Genomic DNA, 25,465 nt, shown 5'->3' on the forward strand with positions numbered 1-25,465 from the left:
TCTCCCCTTCTTGGAAAATGGGGAACTAATAGAAAAATAGAATGTATCATGAGGAGATATTATTTATAAATTACTTTCACGTAATACTAAACCCATTGCCATCGAGTCAATTCCAACTTATAACAACTCAATAGGACAGAGCAGAACTGCCCTCATAGAGTTTCCAAGAAGCACCTGGTTGACTTGAACTACGAACCTTTTGGTGAGGAGCCGTAGCTCCTAACCTTTACGCCACCAGGGTTTCCTTCATGTAATAGATCAATGTATTTTCTTACGAACAAGGAAAGTAATGATTAGTGCAACGGGATAATGGAATAATAAGAGAGGAGGGGAAAAAAAGGGCTGCCAACTTGACCAAACCAGGAAATAATAAAATGGAAAAAAAGCAAACAGACATATAAATAACATACATACATGAACTAGGAGAAAGAAAATCTATTTTATCCGTTGTTCTGCTAATAAGCATTTAAATTTTTGTACGGGAAAAGGTATAGACAAATGATTGACCACTGCTGTAGCCACACTGATTAAAGGTCATATCTGTTTCTTTTGGAAGAGGAATTAGCAACAAAAGATGTAAGCTTGTTATCCTTTATATTTAATTGTGTATAACTATTTTTAAAATAATCTAAGGAATTTGTTTTTATGAAGGACATAGGACGGGAATGGAGGGAGGGAGAGAGGTGAGGAGGGAGGCAGTGACATGTCTAGGGTATTGCACCCGCTCTGGGCTTGTGGTGCCACTGAGCAGTTTCTATTAACCCAGTATGGCTCAATGTCCTTCCTCAAGCATGGAAATGTGTTAATCAAGATCAATGATCTGGACTTGTATTTTTGAGCTGATGTTATGGTAAAGCTATCTAAAAGAGGAGCGTCAGATGTTTGGACAGGGGCACAATTTCAGTGCTTGCTATAGGTGCCATTTCCCTAGAAACATCGCTGATATTACAGGGTTTATTTATTTATTTTTTTTTATAGAAACTGCTCAGTGGCGCCATGAGCCTAGGGCTGGTGCAATTCCTGTGGTACCTGCCATACCATAATTCCACCTCTGGGAGGGAGGAAGAACCCTGTGGAACTTCACAAGGACCTGCCTCCTATGGTTATTAGAATTATTCTTCCAGCTACAGGTTAAAAAGAAAAATTGCAATTTTAAAAGTTACGGAGGCCAAGATATTTGTACACTGCTAATAGGAATGTAAAATGATACAGACATTTTGGAAAACAGTCTGGCAGTGATTCAAAATATTCAACATATAGTTACTATTTGACCCAGCTATTACATTTCAAAAGAAATGAAAATATATGTTCATGCAAAAACTTGCACATGAATGTTCATAGTAGCATTATTCATAATGGCCAAAAAGTAGAAAACAACCCAATTGTCCATCAACTGATGAATTAATAAATAAAATGATGAATAACCATACAATGGAATATTATTTAGCAATAAAATAGGAATGAAGCACTGATACATTCTACAACATTGATGAACATCATAAGTGAAAAAAGTAGCAGAAGTCTACATATTGTATAATTTTATTTTTGTGAAATGTTCCGAATAGACAAATCTATAGAGACGTTAAGTCAATTAGTGATTGGTGGGGCTGGGGGAGTGGGGTAGGGAGAGTAGGGGAGAAGCTTGGAGGAAAATAAGGATTGACTGATAATAGGTATAAGATTTCTTTTTGGGGTGACAAATGTGCTCTAAATTTGATTGTGATGATGGTTGTACAATTTTGTAAATATACTAAAAACCACTAAAGTGCACACTTTAAATAAGTGAATTGTATATTATATAAATTATATCTCAATATACCCATTAACCTCGAGTCACTTCCAACTCATAGTGACCCTACAGGACAGAGTAGGACTGCCCCATAGAGTTTCCAAGGAGCAGCTGGTAGATTCAAACTGCTCTTTTGGTTTGCAGCCAAGCTCTTAACCACTGCACCACCACGGCCCCAAAATGTTGATTGCTGTCATTTTAGGTGTTTACTTTTTGAGGATATGATATTAAACAAAATGGAAAAATAGGGACTAAAAATAAATGGCTATTACTGATATAAAGTCACCATGCAGATGATCTAGATTACGCTTTTATTCTTTAAAATTATCAAGAGCTTAGGTCAACATTAGCAAAGTCTCCTAAGGAGGTGCATTTTCCTAGCTCCATATTTTTTCTTCTAAATTACATGATATTTAATATTTTCTTCTGTACTACAAAACTTCAAAAGCTGTCATTCATGAGGTAGTACAGTGAATGGCACCCCTTGGAGTTGTGAAGTGTACCACAGGAACAACAATAAACAGTAACCCTGATTGGGCTGCTACTCCAAAGGAAGAAGAGGACTACTATTAAGTATCTGAACTTCCCAACAGATAGTATATACCTTGATTTTTTTTTACTGGTTATCATGTGCCTTGGACTTATCAACTGGAAGGCAAAGGGTTTGTTATATATTTTTTGTTGGGTTCTGTTACCCTTTCCCAGGACCATATAATCAGCATTAGAAAAGTCAAAGCATTTGCTCTCATCTGCAGGTTATCTCTCTGAAAAGGAACTTCTCTGCTGGTAGAAGTCAAGGCTATGCTCTGGGTGAACAAACTTGTCTCAGTGATTTTGCATAGTAAAACAACTCCAAGCAACCTTCAAAACAAAACCTAAATCCTTTTAGCATCAGATAAATGTAAAAAATCAACATATGATAGAATTTGGTAATTTGTTTTTCTTAATTGAATTTTGACATGCCACAGGGCACAGAGTAAAGAAGTGTTAAAATGTAGGGGACAACTTAATTATCCTTGCTCCTGTAAAAGGTTATGATGATGACATTAGTGAGCATTTCCCTGAACCACTAAATTTTAATGCGTGGTGATTCATGCATTTTGTGAAAATGTGAGTAAAGGACTGATTTCCTTGAGATTTCACTGTGATCACATAGATCATTAATCCAAATCCTTGGCGGTTTGCTAAGGTCCCTATGTTATTTGTTTAAAAGGTTGTGCATTATCCAAGTGAAATGCTAAAGTTATGTCCAGTCTATGGAGATGGAGAACAAAAATTTTCCTGTAAATGTTGATTTTTCTTCAAAAGGTCCAGTGAATTAATAAAGAAATACATTCAAATAAAAGACTGAAACAAAGTGATACATTTAATTAGTTTGAAAATAGTATAAAGAAATCCCAGTCTTTCTACAAGAGTTATAGATAAAAATATAATGTTATCTTTATTTTCCATTGGAAATGTAATGCCTGTACCTTTAAGAAAGGGTTGAACATAGGCAAAGTTTTTAATGCCCCAAGAACCACCATCATGAAATAATCAATACTGTTATTTCCATGCATCCCCTCTCATCTCCTCTCAGTTTTCTTCCTATATATTATATTTGTTTTGTAAAGCACCAATCATCTACTCTAACCATGCTATTTACCTTTAGAGTTTGGGTCCAAAAAAAAATATTTATGGTCTGACTCATGCCAGGTTCTTCACACATACACACACATGCACACACACGCACACACACACACACACACACTTCTTCTGTAATTCTTTTATCCAAAGGAGAAGTCCTGTTTGCCTTTATTTCTGTATATTAGCCAGTATGTGTATGTATTCCCTTGAAGAACTGTTCCACAATGGTTACCAGAGTCTGATTTATGTAGTCTAAGCAGTCCCCAAAACAAATATCAGGTGTTTAACTGAACCTGAAGAAAGACAGTTGTCACTGCAAATGTTGGAATACATCATCATCCTGTATGGTTCTTATGTTAATGCCTGGGCCTGAGTTTTCCTCTGAAGAAGTTATTACCTTCCAGATAAGTCACAGGGGTTCTTCCCATTGTAATTCTTTCCGTCAGTGTTATGGGAGCCAAGGATGTTCTACAATGTCATTGGCTTTGGATTCCAACATGAACAGTAGTTGGACTCAGTCATAAGAGCTGCCTTTCTGGGATACAGTCCTTGCCAGTGTAACATATACCTGTGTCACACACCACAGAATCACACCACTCTTTTTTGATCTGTAGTTTTAGAGCAAGGAGCCCTGGTGGCACAACAGTTAGATGCACAGGAGAAAGATTGGCAATCTGCTTCTGTAAAGATTACATCCGAGGAAATCCTAAGGGGCAGTTCTACTCTGTCACATGGGATGCTTAGGAGTCAGAATCGACTCAAATGACACTTAACAGAAACAACAGTTTTAGAGCAGGAGAGAGCCCCTTCAATAACTCTGTGCCTTTCTGCCCTTTTAGGGATTTTATCTGTGGAGTTTCATTGCTCAGTCCAGCTGGTTTAGGAAAAAGGGGTTGTGTCTTAATCCCTTCCCTCCTAAAGAGTTCCCAGGCACCTTATGTAAATAAGTCTATTAATTTAAAATATATAAACAAACAAAAAATAAATAAATAAAAACTTTATGTTACACAAATCAGTGCTTCCCTCAAATAAAATTTTACCTCAGGAGACCTAGTCACTATATTCCACATAGAAGGCAATATTGCACAGTGGTTAAGAGCATGGGCTCCGAAGCTCCAGTGTTTGAGTTCAAATCTCATCTTTGCCACTTGTTTTATGGCCTTGGTCAATATGCTATACATTCTGTATTCCTAGATTTCATCATCTGCATAATAGGGACAACAATAGCCTTCACAAGGCTGTTATGAGAATTTAGAGTTAACATATGTAATGTACTTTGAAAAGTGCCATTTTGTAAACATTGAATACATACTAGCTATTAGTACCCTGACTTTATAACTTAAAAATATGAATATTGTCCATGTCACTTTTAATGGTTGCCTATTTTCTATAAAAGTAATATACCATAGCTTATTTAATGATTCTCTTACAATTGGGCATTTAGATTTCTTTCAGTTTTTTCTACTATTACAAAAAATTTTGATACAAATATATGCATGGATTTTTTTTTTTTTTTTATGTTTAGTATTATTTCTTTGGGTTGAGGTTTCCAAAATAAAAATTGTTGAATTAAAGCTAAACAGTTTAAAGTTCCTAATACATTTTGCTCGATAATTTTACAGGATCAATCTGAGTTTTCTCACCAATTTTGACTCCAATTTAGTCCCAGGCTTCTAATGGAAGGATATGAGGAAAAGATAAAAAGATTTGCCCAAGAGCTTTTTTCCCCCTTAGTTTTTCATTCACAACCTTCAGACATTATTAAGGATCATATTTCTCCTCATCTGTTGCTTAGAGGGCAATAACACTATGCCAAACCCACTGTAAATACCCTTTGTCTTCAACTATTTGGGGGACTTGAGTTTAAACTTAATAAAAATGCAAAGTGGCATCTGACCTGTAATACAAAATCTCAGCATATACACACCAGTCAGTTAATATTGTTTAAGCATGCACCGTGCCAAAATCTCTACAATATAGTCAAAAAAAGGGGGGGTTGTCGGGGAGGGTAACTCACGTATAAATACCTGAGATAAACCAGATACATATAAATGTAAGGTGGGAAATGAAGAGAACTTAGAAAGGCAAACCCATTTCCCGCTATAAAAATTGTATTATAGAATATCAGTATAGCATAGTGGTTAAGGTAAGCTCTGCGATTAGACTGTTTGGTGTGAATGTGAGGTCTATCAAAAAGTACTTCTTTATGTTGCACTAGTCTTATAATTAGTATTAAGTGAAGTCTTATGGAAGGTTGAATGAAGATTTCAGTTTGGAGATGATTTTGGATGGTATAGATATGGCAGAGTTTAAGATGTCCCCTAACAATTATTCCCTCCTCCTAGAGTTTTAGATGGGCACATGAGCACTGAGTTAAACTACATTTCCCAGAAACTCTTGTATTTGGGTTTGGCCATGTGATAGAGGACTGGCCATTCAGATATGAGAAGAAATTAAGTGTGCAATGCCTGCATATTACCTTTAAAAGAAATGGGTATATATTCCCTAGGTTTGTGCCTCTTAGACATGGTGAGAAGTGAAGAATCTGCCTTGGTAACAAAATTATAAACCAAATGTTATGGATGGCTGAGCTAAACTCTATGAGAAAGAAAGAAATTTCCAGTCACTTTAATCCACCTTAATACTAGTGTTCTTTTTGTTTTAGCAACTTAGCAATATACCTTTGCTAATACGACTATAACAGAAGTCACCTTTCCTTTGATTTGAATTTTTGAAATGAATTAGAACAAAATATCATTGAAAAAACACATATACTAATGACTTCTACGTTGTTCAAGGATCTTGCTCTAGCTGCTGGGAGTACTATGGGCAGACCACCTTCATCTGTTGGCTCTTCACGGTTTGCCTCAGCTGTAAAAAGCCACCTCATCCGAGATCACACTCTAATAAACAGCCTACATGCTAGAGAGCACAACTTGCAATACAGTTTGCTTGCCAAAAATCCAACCCATGACATGCACTTTATTACTTATACTCCTTACAACATTATTCACTTATGAACTAAATACACCAGAGTCTTCTGGCTTTTACGCAACTTTCTTCCTCCTTTTTGTCATCTCCCTAACTTAGCATGGCCTAGATTCAGCTCCTAGTCCCCTTTCTTCTTCATTTCCCCACACTGTCTTGCTGACATTAATTAGTCTTGCTGCTTCAAGTACAACGTGATATGTTCTCAATAGAGCAGCCCAAGTTGTCATGTTAAAACACTGGATCATGTCTCTCCACTCCTGAAAATCATCCCATGACTTTTCATGTCACTCAGAGCAAAACCCAGGTTTGACTTTTGTCTATAGCAGTCTATAAGGCCTGACACCAGCGGCTTGTTCTCAACCCTGGGTGCTCATTAGAAACACTTAGGGAGCTTTTAAAAAATACCTGAGCCTGAGCATTGCCATGAACCAATTAAATAAGAAGGGCTAGTGGTGAGATATGGTTGTTGATCATTTTACAGTTCCAAATAAGGACTTCTGGCATTCCACCAGAGTTGAGAAGCATTACCTTAAAAAAAAACATATCTGTTTGTTTCCTCTCTAATCTGCACTCCCACCAATCTGATCATATCTTACTGAACCTGAGCCTCACTTACCACTTTCCATTCTTCAAACATGCCAACTTACACCTACACTTCAAGGACCTGTGCTTGCTGCTTCGTCTGCTCAGGATGATTTTCCCACAAATCTGCACATGGCTCACTCCTTCACCAACCTCAGATCTTTGCCAAACTTCACTGTTCCATTGTCCAACCTACTTATTTGAAATTAGAAAAGTCCTCCCTCCCACATACTACCTGTCCTTCTTCCATGCTTTTATTTTCTCCAATCATTTATCATGCAACATTATATCTATCTTACTTGATAATTTTGTTATTGCTTAGCTTCCTGTATTAATTTCCTATTGCTCTTGTAAAAATTATAATAAAGAGGGGGCCAAGATGGCTGACTAGGTAGAAGCTTTGTCTTATCCCTTTTGCAACAAAGACTCAAAAAAAAAAAACAAGTGAATCGATTACATACAGGACAGTCTATGAACCCTGACCATCAAACACAGAACTAAGGAGCTGACCTGAGTGACAGGGGAGTGAAAAGCCACACACTGAAGCAGCGTCCACTTCTGGAGCTAGTGTGCCATGCCTCAGCCTTGAGCCCTCGCGGTTCCCTGGTGCCAGAGTGGTGGGGCTGATTGTGGTTTACTGAGATGGGACAAGCATGGATGCAGGCCTAACCCTTGGGACCAAGCTCGGAGGGGACCAGCCAGGGTGCACAGGCTGCACACTGATGCGGCTAACAGGCAAATGAAAAACCATGGGGAAGCAGTGACTGGTTTTGGAGCCTGGAACGCAGCATCCCAGATAGGAAACCTTGGCGCTAGGTTTTGGACTAAGGGTAGAGGAGCTGATTGTGGCTTCCTGAGACTGCGCAAACATGGGACACAGCCCTAAACCTCTGGGGCAGCCTCAGTGAGGACCTGGCCAGCACACACAGGCTACACACCCCTCTGTAATCTCAGATAAAACAGTCCTCACCAAACAAGATAAGTAACTTTGTCTATCTTGCCAAGCTATTCTCTACTAACTATCTGATCCCTCCCCTCCCTGCCACAGCCGGCTTCATTAACATTGGAATTCCCTGGGCCAGAGAGTGAGCTGCACTGCTGGTTTTTTTTTTTTTTTTTTCTTTCATTTCTAACCCATTCTCCTGGCCTGAAAAAAGCAGCATTTAACAATCAAAGGAAAAATCCTTCCCCAGCTTCCCTAAACTGGAATAACAATACAGAACCAGCTCCATCCAGGCGAGACCCACAGTCTTTGGCTTTTATCCCTACGTGTAACCAGGTGGCTATTATAATGCAAAGGCAATTCTGATAGAGATCAGACTGCAAGTGTTTTAGCTGAGCAGTTTTGGTGGTCAGATACCTCTCTACCTACTAAAAGGAGCCCTCATTGATCCACACTAGGGAATTGAGGGCTGAGGCTCCACTCACACCTTCTAGCCACCTGCTAAAGGGGACTGAGGATAGTGATGCCTACCAATCTATAGAGGTTCAAGCACTGGGTGCCTAAGGTACAACTGTAGAGTCCACCCACCAGACTGCTCTAGAATATAGAGCCACTCCTACCCCACTGACACTTGGGGGAAGCCTGCCAGCATCCTGCCCTCCTCGGAGCATGACCCCCTGCTCCTACTAGAAACTGGTGCATACAACCATCACTGCTACTCCTCTAATAGGTGAGAGCCTATACCACACACTAAGCCTATACCACACACTAGGTGACCAGATATCAGGACACCCAAGCTGATTCTATTCAAAGAATAGTGAATGGACTCGTGGGCTTATATACCTGGTAACAGCTCAGACCAGCTGGTAACAGGACATAAGTGATTCAAAAGCTACAGCAATCAAGATAGCGCAATATAGTAGCCCATTTGGGTGTATTATAACAAAACAAAACAAGAAGATAAGACTCAGTGAGCAAATACAAAAGAAAACATTACAATATCTTGTAGATGGCTTGGAGACAGCAGTCGATATCAAATCACATTAAGAAGCAGACCATGATTGCTTCTACAAACAACCAAATCAAAGAATCAAAATCATTCCCAAATGTAGATATGTTCCTGGAATTGCCAGATGTAGAATATAAAAAACTAATATACAGAATGCTTCAAGACATCAGGGACGACCTCAGAAATGAAATAAGACAATCTACAGAAAAAGCCAAGGAACACACCAATAAAGCAGTTGAAGAAATCAAAAAGATTATTCAAGAACATAGTGAAAAAACTAATAAGCTGCAAGAATCCATAGAGAGACAGCATTCAGAAATCCAAAAGGTTAAAAATAAAATTACAAAATTAGACAACTCAATAGGAAGTCAAAGGAGCAGAATCAAGGAATTGGAATGCAGAGTGAGAGAACTGAAGGATAAGGTAATTGACACCAATATAGTCGAAGAAAAATCAGATAAAAGAATTAAAAAAAATGAAGAAATCCTAAGAATCAGGAAGAACTCTATCAAGAAGAATAACTTGCATGTGATTGGAGTTCCAGAACAGGGAGGAATAACAGAAAATACAGAGAGGATAGTTGAAGATCTGTTGGCAGAAAACTTCCCTGGCACCATGAAAGATGAAAAGATATTTATCCAAGATGCTCATTGAAACCCATACAAGATAGATCCCAAAAGAAAATCACCAAGACATATTATACTCAAACATACCAAAACCAAAGATAAAGAGAAAATTTTAAAAGCAGCCAAGGATAAACAAAAAGTCACCTACAAAGGAGAATCAATAAGAATAAGTTCAGACTACTCAGCAGAAACCGTGCAGGCAAGAATGCAATGGGATGATATATAGAGAGCACTGAAAGAGAAAAACTGTCAGCCAAGAATCATATATCCAGCAAAATTCTCTCTCAAATATGAAAATGAAATTAAGACATTTACAGGTAAACACAAACTTAGAGAATTTGCAAAAACCAAACCAAAACTGCAGAATTACTACGGAAATTCTTTAGTCAGAAAATCAATAATATCAGATACCAACACAACACAAGGTCACAGAACAAACCATCCTGATATCAACTCAAATAGGGAAATCACAAAAACAAAATAAGATTAATTTTTAAAAAATTGCTCAAAGCAGGGTATTGATGTCATTATCTAAAAGATTGCAATAGTCAAAAAAAGAGGTACCAAATACAGGAGGCATAGATCTTACATATGGAGAGGAAACCAAGGAGATATAGGGTGATACAAGTTAGGTTTTTACATGGTAATATAGGGGTAAATATTAAGGTAACCACAAAGAGGTCTAACAATTCCATACTTCAGAATAAAAACCAAGATAAACATAATGACTCAGCAAAAATAAATTCAACTACTATGAAAATGAGGAACACACATTCTACAAAGAAAAACTTCTCAGCACAAAAACGTAAGTGCAAAAATGAAATTGTCAACAACACACAAAAAAGGTATCAAAATGACAGCGCTAAACTCATCTATAATTATGCTGAATGTAAATGGACTAAATGCACCAATAAAGAGACAGGGAGTTGCAGACTGAATAAAAAAACACAATCCATTTATATACTGTCTACAAGAGACACACCTTAGACTTAGAGACAAAAATCAACTAAAACTCGAAGGATGGAAAAAATATATCAAGCAAACAACAATCCAAAAAGAGCAGGAGTGGCAATATTAATTTCTGACAAAATAGACTTTAAAGTTAAATCCACCACAAAGGATAAAGAAGGACACTACATAATGATTAAAGGGACAATTGACCAGGAAGATATAACCATATTAAATATTTATGGACCCAATGATAGGGCTGCAAAGTTCATAAAACAAACTTTAACCAAATTGAAAAGTGAGATAGACACTTCCACAATTATAGTAGGAGACTTCAACACACCAGTATTTGTGAAGGATAGGACATCCAGTAAGAAGCTCAATAGAGATAAAGAAGATCTAATTGCTACAATCAACCAACTTGACCTCATAGACTTACATAGAACGTTCCACCCAACAGCAGCCAAGTGTACTTTCTTTTCCAACGCACATGGAACGTTCCCTAGAATAGATCACATATTAGGTCATAAAATAAGCCTTTGCAGAATCCAAAACATCAAAATATTACAAAGCGGGGGGGGCCAAGATGGCGGACTAGGTGGACGCTCCCGCGGATCCCTCTTGCAACAAAGACTCGGAAAAACAAGGGAATCGATCACATACATAACAATCTATGAACTCTGAACAACAAGCACAGACTTAGAGACGGAGGACGAACAAATACGGGCAGACAGCGACTGTTTTCAGAACTAGGAGCCAGCGCACCAGGCAGGTGACCTTCGGAGCTCGATCTGGGGCAGAGCCCAGGGGGGCAGACGGCACAGAAAGGGGGCCCACCCCTTCCCCCCCGAACCCATCCCGGGAGGAAGCCTAGCAGGTTGGCGCGGGCGGCGTAGGGGCGCAGCCGGAGGGAGAAACACCCGGGAGGCAGTGACTGATCTGAGAGGGGGGAGAACAGCGTCCCAGCTGGGGTGCCCTGCTGTCCGCCGGGAGTTAGGCGAGAAGCCGACGGGGCGCGCGCGGGGGGGGGGGTCAGCTGTGTTTCCCTGGAGTGACCCCAGGGCGGGGCCCACGCGTTCGTGCGGGAGGACGCGCACCCAGTCCGCGCGTCGGCACACCAGAGGGAGAAATCCCCGGAGGTGTCTGGTCTCAAAACAGGGAAAGCAGCATCCCAGACGGGGAGCCATTCCGCTGCGATCTGGGCACGCGCGCGCGCGCGGGCGGGGCATGAGCGCGGGGTCCATTTTTATTACCCTGAATTGACCCAGAGGGCGGGAACACCTGGTCGTGCGAGTGACGCCCTCCCAGTTTGCGCGAGAGGTGCGGCACACTGGAAGGAGAAGTCCCCGGGAGGAACTGATTGGTCCCAAAGCGCAGAAAGTAGCATCCCAGACAAAGTGCCGCCCTGCTGGGGCTTGGGCGCGCGCACGAGCGGGCCGTGAGCGCGGAGTCCATTTTTATTGCCCTGAATTGACCCAGGGGGCAGGCCCACCTGGCCGTGCGGAGGAACTGATTGGTCCCAAAGCGCAGAAAGTAGCATCCCAGACAGAGTGCCGCCCTGCTGGGGCTTGGGCGCGCGCGGGCGGGGCGTGAGCGCGGAGTCCATTTTTATCGCCCTGAATTGACCCAGGGGGCGGGCCCACCTGGCCGTGCGGAGGAACTGATTGGTCCCGAAGCGCAGAAAGTAGCGTCCCAGACGGGGTTCCGTCCTGCTGGGGCTTGGGCGCGCGCACGAGCGGGGCGTGAGCACGGAGTCCATTTTTATTGCCCTGAATTGACCCAGGGGGCGGGCCCACCTGGCCGTGCAGGTGACGCCAACCCAGTTCGCGCGAGAGGTGTGGCGCTCCGGAAGGAGAAGTCCCGGGGAGGAAGTGACTGGTTCCCGAACAGGGAAAGCAGCGTCTCAAACCGGAAGTCATCCCGCTGGGATTTGGGCGCGCGCACAGGCGGGGCGTGACCGCGGGATCTAATTATAATCGCCTGAATAGACCCTGGGGGCGGGCCCACCCGTTCGTGCGGGAAACGCCCACCCAGTGCCCACGAGCGGTGCCGCGCACCGGAGGAAGTCCCCAGGAGGAAGGGACTGGTTTCCGAGCAAGGAAAGCAGTGTCCTAGCCAGGGACCCGTCCAGCCCAGATTTTGGCAAACGGGGGCGGAGCGTGAACGTGGTGTTCAGCTCTATATTCTGTGGTGCTACACTCCTAGCTCTCAGATCCCTCCCCCACCCTCCCCAGGCGACCCCATTAACATCCGAATACCCGGAGCCAGAGAGAGAATTCAGATAGGGATCTGACTGCATTTTTTTTAGCTGACTACTTGGAAAATCTAGTTTCCCAGTGATGGCTCGGAGACAGCAGTCCATATCAAACCACATAAAGAAACAGACCATGACAGCTTCTCCAACCCCCCAAACAAAAGAATCAAAATCTTTCCCAAATGAAGATACAATCCTGGAATTATCAGATACAGAATATAAAAAACTAATTTACAAAATGCTTAAAGATATCACGAATGAAATTAGGATAAATGCAGAAAAAGCCAAGGAACACACTGATAAAACTGTTGAAGAACTCAAAAAGATTATTCAAGAACATAGTGGAAAAATTAACAAGTTGCAAGAATCCATAGAGAGACAGCATGTAGAAATCCAAAAGATTAACAATAAAATTACAGAATTTGACAATGCAATAGAAAGTCAGAGGAGCAGACTCGAGCAATTAGAATGTAGACTGGGACTTCTGGAGGACCAGGGAAACAACACCAACATAGCTGGAAAAAAATCAGATAAAAGAATTAAAAAAAATGAAGAAACCCTAAGAATCATGTGGGACTCTATCAAGAAGGATAACTTGCGAGTGATTGGAGTCCCAGAACAGGGAGGGGGGACAGAAAACACAGAGAAAATAGTTGAAGAACTCCTGACACAAAACTTCCCTGACATCATGAAAGAAGAAAGGATATCTATCCAAGATGCTCATCGAACCCCATTTAAGATTGATCCAAAAAGAAAAACACCAAGACATATCATCATCAAACTTGCCAAAACCAAAGACAAACAGAAAATTTTAAAAGCAGCCAGGGAGAAAAGAAAGGTTTCCTTCAAGGGAGAATCAATAAGAATAAGTTCAGACTACTCAGCAGAAACTATGCAGGCAAGAAGGGAATGGGACGACATATACAGAGCACTAAACGAGAAAAACTGCCAACCAAGGATCATATATCCAGCAAAACTCTCTCTGAAATATGAAGGAGAAATTAAGATATTTACAGATAAACACAAGTTTAGAGAATTTGCAAAAACTAAACCAAGACTGCAAGAAATGCTAAAGGAGATTGTTTGGCCTGATGACCAATAATATCAGGTACCAGCACAATACAAGGTCACAAAACAGAACGTCCTGATATCAACGCAACTCAAACAGAGAAAGCACAAAAACAAACAAATTAAGACTAATTCTAAAAAATAAATAAATAAACAAAATAATACACACAACAGGAAATCATGGAAATCAATAGCTAAACGATCAAAATAATCAAAAAGAGGGACTAAATATAGGAGGCATTGAACTGCCAGATGGAGAGTGATACAAGGCGAAATAGAAGGATACAAGTTAGGGTTTTACTTAGAAAAATAGGGGTAAATAAAAAGGTAACCACAAAAAGGAATATCAATTCCATAACTCAAGAAAAAAGCCAAGAAAAACGTAACGACTCAATAAACACAAAGTTAAACATTATGAAAATGAGGATCTCACAAGCTACTAAGAAAAACGTCTCAGCACAAAAAAGCATGTGGAAAAATGAAATGGCCAACAACACACATAAAAAGGCATCAAAATGACAGCACTAAAAACTTACTTATCTATAATTACGCTGAATGTAAATGGACTAAATGCACCAATAAAGAGACAGAGAGTCACGGACTGGATAAAAAAACATGATCCATCTATATGCTGCCTACAAGAGACACACCTTAGACTTAGAGACACAAACAAACTAAAACTCAAAGGATGGAAAAAAGTATATCAAGCAAACAATAAGCAAAAAAGAAGAGGAGTAGCAATATTAATTTCTGACAAAATAGACTTTAGACTTAAATCCGCCACAAAGGATAAAGAAGGACACTATATAATGATAAAAGGGACAATTGATCAGGAAGACATAACCATATTAAATATTTACGCACCTAATGACAGGGCTGCAAGATACATAAATCAAATTTTAACAGAATTGAAAAGTGAGATAGACACCTCCACATATATAGTAGGAGACTTCAACACACCACTTTCGGAGAAGGACAGGACATCCAGTAAGAAGCTCAACAGAGACACGGAAGACCTACTTACAACAATCAACCAACTTGACCTCATTGACTTATACAGAACTCTCCACCCAACTGCTGCAAAATATACTTTTTTTTCTAGCGCACATGGAACATTCTCTAGAATAGACCACATATTAGGGCATAAAACAAATCTTTGCAGAATCCAAAACATCGAAATATTACAAAGCATCTTCTCAGACCACAAGGCAATGAAGCTAGAAATCAATAACAGAAAAACTAGGGAAAAGAAATCAAATACTTGGAAAATGAACAATACCCTCCTGAAAAAAGACTGGGTTATAGAAGACATCAAGGAGGGAATAAGGAAATTCTTAGAAAACAACGAGAATGAAAATACTTCCTATCAAAACCTCTGGGACACAGCAAAAGCAGTGCTCAGAGGCCAATTTATATCGATAAATGCACACATACAAAAAGAAGAAAGAGACAAAATCAGAGAACTGTCCCGACAACTTGAGCAAATAGAAAGTGAGCAACAAAAGAATCCATCAGGCACCCGAAGAAAACAAATAATAAAAATTAGAGCTGAACTAAATGAATTAGAGAACAGAAAAACAATTGAAAGAATTAACAAAGCCAAAAGCTGGTTCTTTGAAAAAATTAACAAAATTGATAAACCATTGGCTAGACTGACTAAAGAAAAACAGGAAAGGAAACAAATAACCCGAATAAGAAACGAGAAGGACCACATCACAACAGAACCAAATGAAATCAAAAGAATCATATCAGATTACTACATAAAATTGTACTCTAACAAATTTGAAAACCTAGAAGAAATGGATAAATTCTTGGAACAACACTACTTACCTAAACTAACACATACAGAAGTAGAACAACTAAATAGACCCATAACAAAAAAAGAGATTGAAATGGTAATCAAAAAACTCCCAACAAAAAAAAGTCCTGGCCCAGATGGCTTCACTGCAGAGTTCTACCAAACCTTCAGAGAAGACTTAACACCATTACTATTGAAGGTATTTCAAAGTATAGAAAAAGACGGAATACTACCCAACTCATTCTATGAAGCCACCATCTCCCTGATACCAAAACCAGGTAAAGACATTACAAAAAAAGAAAATTTTAGACCTATATCCCTCATGAACATAGATGCAAAAATCCTTAATAAAATTCTAGCCAATAGAATCCAACAACACATCAAAAAAATAATTCACCCTGATCAAGTGGGATTTATACCAGGTATGCAAGGCTGGTTTAATATCAGAAAAACCATTAATGTAATCCATCACATAAATAAAACAAAAGACAAAAACCACATGATCTTATCAATTGATGCAGAAAAGGCATTTGACAAAGTCCAACACCCATTTATGATAAAAACTCTCACCAAAATAGGAATTGAAGGAAAATTCCTCAACATAATAAAGGGCATATATGCAAAGCCAACGGCCAATATCACTCTAAATGGAGAGAACCTGAAAGCATTTCCCTTGAGAACGGGAACCAGACAAGGATGCCCTTTATCACCGCTCTTATTCAACATCGTACTTGAAGTCCTAGCCAGGGCAATTAGGCTAGACAAAGAAATAAAGGGTATTCAGATTGGTAAGGAGGAAGTAAAGCTATCACTATTTGCAGATGACATGATCGTATACATGGAAAACCCTAAGAAATCCTCCAGAAAACTACTGAAACTAATAGAAGAGTTTGGAAGAGTCTCAGGATATAAAATAAACATACAAAAATCACTTGGATTCCTCTACATCAACAAAAAGAACACCGAAGAGGAAATAACCAAATCAATACCATTCACAGTAGCCCCCAAGAAGATAAAATACTTAGGAATAAATCTTACCAAGGAAGTAAAAGACCTATACAAAGAAAACTATAAAACTCTGCTACAAGAAATTCAAAAGGACACGCTTAAATGGAAAAACATACCCTGCTCATGGATAGGAAGACTCAACATAGTAAAAATGTCTGTTCTACCAAAAGCCATTTATACATACAACGCACTTCCAATCCAAATACCAATGTCATACTTTAAGGGAATAGAGAAACAAATCACTAACTTCATATGGAAAGGAAAGAATCCCCGGATAAGCAAAACATTACTGAAAAAGAAGAAGAAAGTGGGAGGCCTCACCCTACCTGATTTCAGAACCTATTATATAGCTACAGTAGTCAAAACAGCCTGGTACTGGTACAACAACAGGCACATAGACCAATGGAACAGAATTGAGAATCCAGATATAAATCCATCCACGTATGAGCAGCTGATATTTGACAAAGGACCAGTGTCAGTCAATTGGGGAAATAATAGTCTTTTTAACAAATGGTGCTGGCATACCTGGATATCCATTTGCAAAAGAATGAAACAGGACCCATACCTCACACCATGCACAAAAACTAACTCCAAGTGGATCAAAGACCTAAACATAAAGACTAAAACGATAAAAATCTTGGAAGAAAAAATAGGATCTACCCTAGGAGCCCTAATACAGGGCATAAACAGAATACAAAACATTACCAAAAATGATGAAGAGAAACCCGATAACTGGGAGCTTCTAAAAATCAAACACCTATGCTCATCTAAAGACTTCACCAAAAGAGTAAAAAGACCACCTACAGACTGGGAAAGAATATTCAGCTATGACATCTCAGACCAGCGCCTGATCTCTAAAATCTACATGATTCTGTCAAAACTCAACCACAAAAAGACAAACAACCCAATCAAGAAGTGGGCAAAGGATATGAACACACATTTCACTAAAGAAGATATTCAGGCAGCCAACAGATACATGAGAAAATGCTCTCGATCATTAGTCATTAGAGAAATGCAAATTAAAACTACGATGAGATTCCATCTGACACCAACTAGACTGGCATTAATTCAAAAATCACAAAATAATAAATGTTGGAGAGGCTGCGGAGAGACTGGAACTCTCATACACTGCTGGTGGAATTGTAAAATGGTACAACCACTGTGGAAATCCATCTGGCGTTATCTTAAACAGTTAGAAATAGAACTACCATACAAACCAGAAATCCCACTCCTCGGAATATACCCTAAAAATACAAGACCCTTCACACAAACAGATATATGCACACCCATGTTTATTGCAGCTCTGTTTACAATAGCAAAAAGCTGGAAGCAACCAAGATGTCCATCAACGGACGAATGGGTAAATAAATTGTGGTATATTCACACAATGGAATACTACGCATCGATAAAGAACAGTGACGAATCTCTGAAACATTTCATAACATGGAGGAATCTGGAAGGCATTATGCTGAGCGAAATGAGTCAGTTGCAAAAGGACAAATATTGTATAAGACCACTATTATAAGATCTTGAGGAATAGAAAAAACGGAAAAGAACACATACTTTTGTGGTTACAAAGGGGGGAGGGAGGGAGGGAGGGAGGGAGAGGGCTTTTTATTGATCAATCTGTAGATGGGAACTGCTTTGGGTGAAGGGAAAGACAACACTCAAAACAAGGAAGGTCAGCCTAATTGGACAGGGTTAAAAGTAAAGAGGTTTCCGAGATAAAATGAAAGCTTCAAAGGATAGCGAAGCAGGGGCTGGGGTCTGGGGAACTTGGTTTGAGAGGACTTCTAAATCAATGGGCAAAACAATTCTATTATGAAAACACTCTGCATCCCACTTTGAATTGTGGCACCTGGGGTCCTAAATGCCAACAAGCAGCCATCTAAAATACATTAATTGGTCTCAACCCACCGGGAGCAAAGGCAAAGGAAGAACACCAAGGTCACACGACAACTAAGAACCCAAGAGACAGAAAGGGCCACTTGAACCAGAGACCTACAATATCCTGAGACCAAAAGAACAAGTTGGTGCCCGGCCACAATCGATGTCTGCCCTGTCAGGGAGCACAAGAGACAACTCCTGAGGGAGCAGGAGACCAATGGGATACAGACCCCAAATTCTCATTAAAAGACCACACCTAATGGTATGATTGCGACTAGAGGAATCCCAGAGACAATGCTCCCCAGAACTTCTGATGGCACAGGACAGGAACCAACCCCGAAGACAAATCATCAGGCATGAAAAGGACTGGTCAGTGGGGGGGAGAGAGATACTGATGAAGAGCGAGCTAATTAAATCAGGTGGACACGGGAGAGTGTGTTGGCAACTCTTGACTGGAGGGGGGATGGGAAGATAGAGAGAGATGGAAGAAGGTAAAATTGGCACGAAACGAGAGACTGTAAGGGCTGACTCAATAGGGGGAGAGCAAGTGGGAGAAGGGAGTAAGATGTATGTAAACCTACATGTGACAGACTGATTGGAATGGTAAATGTTCACTTGAAGCTTAATAAAAATTAAAAAAAAAAAATATTACAAAGCATCTTCTCAGATCATAAGGCCATAAAAGTAGAAATCAATAATAGAAAAAGCCAGGGAAAAGAACCAAATACTTGGAAACTGAACAATACCCTGCTCAAAAAAGATTGTGTTACAGAAGACATTAAGGAGGGAATAAAGAAATTCATAGAATTCAATGGACTGAAAACACTTCCTTTCAAAACCTTTGGGACACAGCGAAAGCAGTGCTCAGAGGTCAATTTATATCAATAGATGCACACATACATAAAGAAGAAAAAGCTAAAATCAAAGAACTGTCCCTACAACTTGAACCAATAGAAAGTGAGCAATAAAAGAATCCATCAGGCACCAGAAGTAAACAAATAATAAAAATTAGAGCAGAATTAAATGAATTAGAGAACAGAAAACAGTTGAAAGAGTTAACAAGGCCAAAAGCTGGTTCTTTGAAAAAATTAACAAAATTGATAAACCATTCTCCAGACTGACCAAGGAAATACAGTAAAAGAAACAAATAACCCAAATAAGAAATGAGATGGTCCATGTAACAACAGACCCAACTGAAATTAAAAGAATCATATCAGATTACTACGAAAAATTGTACTTTAACAAATTTGAAAACCTAGAAGAAATGGATGAATTCCTAGAAACATACTACCTACCTAAACTAACACAAACAGAAGTAGAACAACTAAATAGACCCATAACAAAAAAAGAGATTGAAAAGGTAATGAAAAAACTCCCAACAACAACAACAAAAAAAAGCCCTGGCCTTGATGGCTTCACTGCAGAGTTCTACCAAACTTTCAGAGAAGAGTTAACACCGCTACTACTGAAGGTATTTCAAAGAATAGAAAACGACGGAATACTACCTAACTCATTCTACGAAGCCAGCATAACTCTGCTACCAAAATCAGCTAAAGGCAACACAAAAAAAGAAAATTACAGACCTATATCCCTCATGAACATAGATGCAAAACTCCTCAACAAAATTCTAGCCAAGAGAATTCACCAACATATCAAAAAATAATCTACCATGACCAAGTGGAATTTATACCAGATATCACTTTTTTTTTTTTTATGCAAGGATGGTTCAACATTAGGAAAACAATTAATGTAACCCACCAATTAAATAAAACTAAAGACAAGAACCACACAACTTTATCAATTGACGCAGAAAAGGCATTTGAAAAAGTCCAACACTCATTCTTGATAAAAACTCCCAGCAAAATAGGAAAAGAAAGAAAATTCCTCAACATAATAAAGGGCTTTTATACAAAGCCAATAGCCAACATCATGTAAATGGTGAAAGCCTGAAAGCATTTCCCTTGAGAACAGGAACCAGACAAGGATGCCCGTTATCACTGCTCTTATTCAACATTGTGCTGGAGGTCCTAGCCAAAGCAATTAGGCTAGACAAAGAAATAAAGGACATCCATGTTGGCAAAGAAGAAGTAAAATTATCTCTATTTGCAGATGACATGATCTTATACACAGAAAACCCTAAGGAATCCTCCGGAAAACTACTGAAACTAATTGAAGAGTTCATCAGAGTATAAGGTTACAACATAAACATACAAAAATCAATTGGATTCCTCTACATCAATAAAAAGAACTTCAAAGAGGAAATCACCAAATCAATATGATTCACAGTAGCTCCCAAGAAGATAAAATATTTAGAAATTAATCTTACCAAAGATGTAAAAGATCTATACAAAGAAAACTAAAAGGTACTACTGCAAGAAACCAAAAGGGGCCTACATAAGTGGAAAAACATACTTTGCTCATGGATACAAAGATTTAACATTGTAAAAATGTCTATTTTTATGAAAGCCATCTATATACACAATGGACTTCCGATCCAAATTCCGACGACATTTTTTAATGCAATGGGGAAACAAATCACCAACTTCATATGGAAGGGAAAGAAGGCCTGGATAAGTAAAGCATTACTAAAAAAGAAGAACAAAGTGGGAGGACTCACTCTACCTGATTTCAGAACCTATTATACAGCCACAGTAGTCAAAACAGCCTGGTACTGGTACAACAACAGGCACATAGACCAATGGAACAGAATTGAGAATCCAGATATAAATCCATCCACATACGAGCAGCTGATATTTGACAAAGGTCCAGTGTCAGTTAACTGGGGAAAAGATAGTCTTCTTAACAAATGGTGCTGGCATAACTGGATATCCATTTGCAAAAAAATGATACAGGACCCATACCTCACACCATGCACAAAAACTAACTCCAAACGGACAAAAGGCCTAAACGTAAAATCTAAAATGATAAAGATCATGGAAGAAAAAATGGGGACAATGTTAGGAGCCCTAATACATGGCATAAACAGAATACAAAACATTACTAAAAATGCCGAAGAGAAACCAGATAACTGGGAGCTCCTGAAAATCAAACACCTATGCTCATCCAAAGACTTCACCAAAAGAGTAAAAAGACCACCTACAGACTGGGAAAAAAATTTCAGCTAGGACATCTCTGATCAGTGCGTGATCTCTAAAGTTTACATGACTCTGCTAAAACTCAACCACAAAAAGACAAACAACCCAATTAAAAATTTGGCAAAGGATATGAACAGGCACTTCACTAAAGAAGACATTCAGGTGGCTAACAGATACATGAGGAAATCCTCTTGATCATTAGCCATTAGAGAAATGCAAATCAAAACTACAATGAGATTCCATCTCACTCCATCTAGGTTGACACTAATCCAAAAAACACAAAATAATAAATGTTGGAGAGGCTGTGGAGAGATTGGAACAATTATACACTGCTGGTGGAATGTAAAAGGGTACAACTACTTTAGAACTTGATTTGGCACTTCCTTAAAAAGCTAGAAATAGAACAACCATACGACCCAGCAATCCCACTCCTCGGGATATGTCCTAGAGAAATAAGAGCCTTTACAGGAACAGATATATGCACACCCATGTTTATTGCAGCACTGTTTAAAATAGCAAAAAGATGGAAGCAACCCAGGTGCCAATCAATGGATGAATGGATAAATAAATTATGGCGTATCCACACAATGGAATACTAAGCATCGATAAAGAACCGTGATGAATCAGTGAAACATTTCATAACATGGAGGAACCTGGAAGGCATTATACTGAGTGAAATTAGTCAGTTGCAAAAGGACAAATATTGTACAAGACCACTATTATAAGATCTTGAGAAATAGTTTACACTGAGAAGAACACACTCTTTTGTGGTTACGAGAGGGGGAGGGAGGGTGGGAGAAGGATATTTACTAAATAGATAGTAGATAAGAACCACGTTGGATGAAGTAAAGGACAACACTCAACACAGTGGAGGTCAGCACAACTCGACTAAACCAAAGCAAAGGAATTTCCTGAATGAATTGAATGCTGCGAAGGTTAGCGAAGCAGGGGCAGGGGTTTGGGGGCCATGGTTTCAGGGGACATCTAAGTCAATTGGCATAATAAAATCTATTAAGAAAACATTCCACATCCCACTTTGAAGAGTGGCATCTGGGGTCTTAAATGCTAGCAAGAGGCCATCTAAGATGCATCAGTGAGCCTCAACCCACCTGGATCAAAGGAGAATGAAGAACACCAAGAACACGGGATAATAACAAGCCCAAGAGACAGAAAAGGCTACATGAACCAGAGACTGGATCATCCTGAGACCAGAATAACTAGATGGTGCCCAGCCACAACCAATGACCGCCCTAATGGGGAACACAACAGAGAACCCTTGAGGGAGCAGGAGAACAGTGGGATGCAGACACCAAGTTCTCATAAAAAGACCAGACTTAATGGTCTGACTGAGACTGGAAGGAACCCAGTGATCATGGTCCCCAGACCTTCTGTTGGCCCACTACAGGAATCATCCCCGAAGCCAGCTCGTCAGACATGGATTGGGCTGGACGATGGGTTGGAGAGGGATGCTGGTGAGGAGTGAGCTACTTGGTTCGGGTTGACACTTGAGACAATGTTGGCATCTCCTGCCTGGAGGGGAGATGCGAGGGTAGAGCGCTAAGAAGCTGGCAAAATTGTCATGAAAACAGAGACTGGAAGGAAGGAGCGGGCTGTCTCATGGGGGGAGAAGTAATTGGGAGTATGTAGCAAGTTGTGTATGTGTTTTTCTGTGAGAGATTGACTTGATTTGTAAACTTTCACTTAAAACACAATAAAAATTATTTTTAAAAAATTACAATAAATTTTGTGTCTTAAAACAAAGCAAATTTATTATGTTACAGTTCTGAGGATCAGAAGTCCAAAGGGATCTCACTGGGCTAAAAAAAAACAGTGGGTCAGCTGGGCTACATTCCTTCTAGAGGGTTTAAGGAAGAATTTGCTTTCTTACTCTCTCCAGCTTCTAGACTGTGAAAGCAAATCCTTTAGACAAGCCAGGCGGCCATGGTTTTCTCCATTCCTCTCTCTGCTATCATCTTTAGGCCTCAGAACAAACCGCTGAGACCTACATTTGTTAGCAAGATTAGAAAGCTGTAATTGTGGGCTAATTACCTCGCCTCCTCAGGAAGTCAGGAGAGCATGATGGAAGTAGAATTTTTATTAGCAGGATTAAAAAGATACAGTTCTTTGGTGAAGGGTAAGACACTTCACAATACTGGAGGAAGCAGCACAATTTGACCAAGGTAAAGCCAGAGAAGATTCATAGACACATCAAAACTTCCTGAGGAACCAAGTTACTGGGCTCAGGGCTGGAGACCATGGTCTCAGGGGACATATAGATCAATTGGTGTAACAGTTTATAAAGAAAATATTCTACATTCCACTTTGGTGGGTAGCTTCTGGGGTCTTAAAAGCCTGTGAGCAGCCATCTAAACTATGTCTACTGGTCTCACCCCATCTGGAGCCAGGGGGATTGAAGAAAACCAGAGACACAAGGGACAGATTAGTCCAAAGGACCACAGCTACCACTGCCTCTAGCACACTGAGTCCAGCTCTGCTCTGACAAGGATCTGTCCTGGACAGAGCTAGAGATAAATGTGAAAAAAAAAAAAAAAAAAAAAGACGAGCCCTACTGGTCTCACAGAGAAGGAGAAACTCCGAGAGTATGGCCCCAGACACCCTTTTAACTCAGTACTAAATTCACTCCTGAGGTTCGCCCTTCAGCAGAATATTAGACAGGCCTAGTTCTACCCTGTCCTATAGGGTCGCTATGAGTCAGAATTGACTCGACAGCAGTGGGTTCGTTTTTTTGGTTTTATAAAACAAACCAAGGCCCTGGTAGCAAAGTGGCTAAGAGCTACGGCAGTTCAAGTCCACCAGCTACTCCGTGGGGCATTTCTGCTCTGTCCTATAAGATTGCTGTGAGTTGGAATTGACGCAACAGTTTTTTTGTTTTTGATGAAACAAACAATAACACATGTAGCTTAACCATGTATATGAGACTAAATGGGCATACCAGCCTAGGGGCAAGTATGAGAAGGTAGGAGGCGACAAGAAAGCTGTATGAATGGAAATGGGGAACCCAAGGTCGAAAAGGGGAGACTGTTGACATGTCACAGGGTTGGCAACCAATGTCACAAAATGATATGTGTATTTTAAGCAGGCAGCCTTAGAGCCCAAACTTTCTAAGAAATAACTGCTCTGGCTTATCCTCCTACACCAAGAATAAACTGCACATTCTTCTGAAATTGTCCTTGACAAGATAACCACAGAACAGGCCATAAATGCCCTCAACCTGCCTGAGTGGAGGCGACATCTTAATGGAAAAAAAATCAACCTCTTCTTCCATTCCGGGGGATCAAACCCTTGCCTAAAGAAAATACATAGTCATCCTCAAGCATCCTCTAAGCACTTGCATGAAGGTCAATCTTGAATACGCATGATGAATTTACATTTCCTTGTCTGCTCTCCGTAAAAACTCACCTCCCCAAGCTGCCTGTGAGCAGTTTGGGAGGCAACAGCACTGATTGCTTCTTTCCTTGTACAACAAAATAAAGGTGTCTTTCTGATCTCCCATCTTGGCCTCTTGTTTATTGGCTGTAACAAGTCAAGCTGAGAAAAATCTGGGGTTTTCACCCGGCAACATTTCTGGCAAGCCAGCCAGGAGTCATCACTTCGTTCCCTTGCAGGGGACCCAGCCTGACATCTGGCACCACCTAGAAAGTTCCCCAGGAGACCTTGGGGCTGTTCTGAGGGCTGACCCACCTCGTGCCCAGTGGTGACTCCATGGGAGACACAAAACGTGCCTGAGTTATTTGGTAAGTACCTAGGTAAGGCCTTAGATGAGTTCCAAGAAGTGGGAGTATTGACTGTTGAGGGTGTAAAAGGCTCTAAGTTTGGTAAG

This window comes from Loxodonta africana, chromosome 2 (assembly GCF_030014295.1).
Source record: "Loxodonta africana isolate mLoxAfr1 chromosome 2, mLoxAfr1.hap2, whole genome shotgun sequence".
NCBI classification, from domain to species: domain Eukaryota; kingdom Metazoa; phylum Chordata; class Mammalia; order Proboscidea; family Elephantidae; genus Loxodonta; species Loxodonta africana.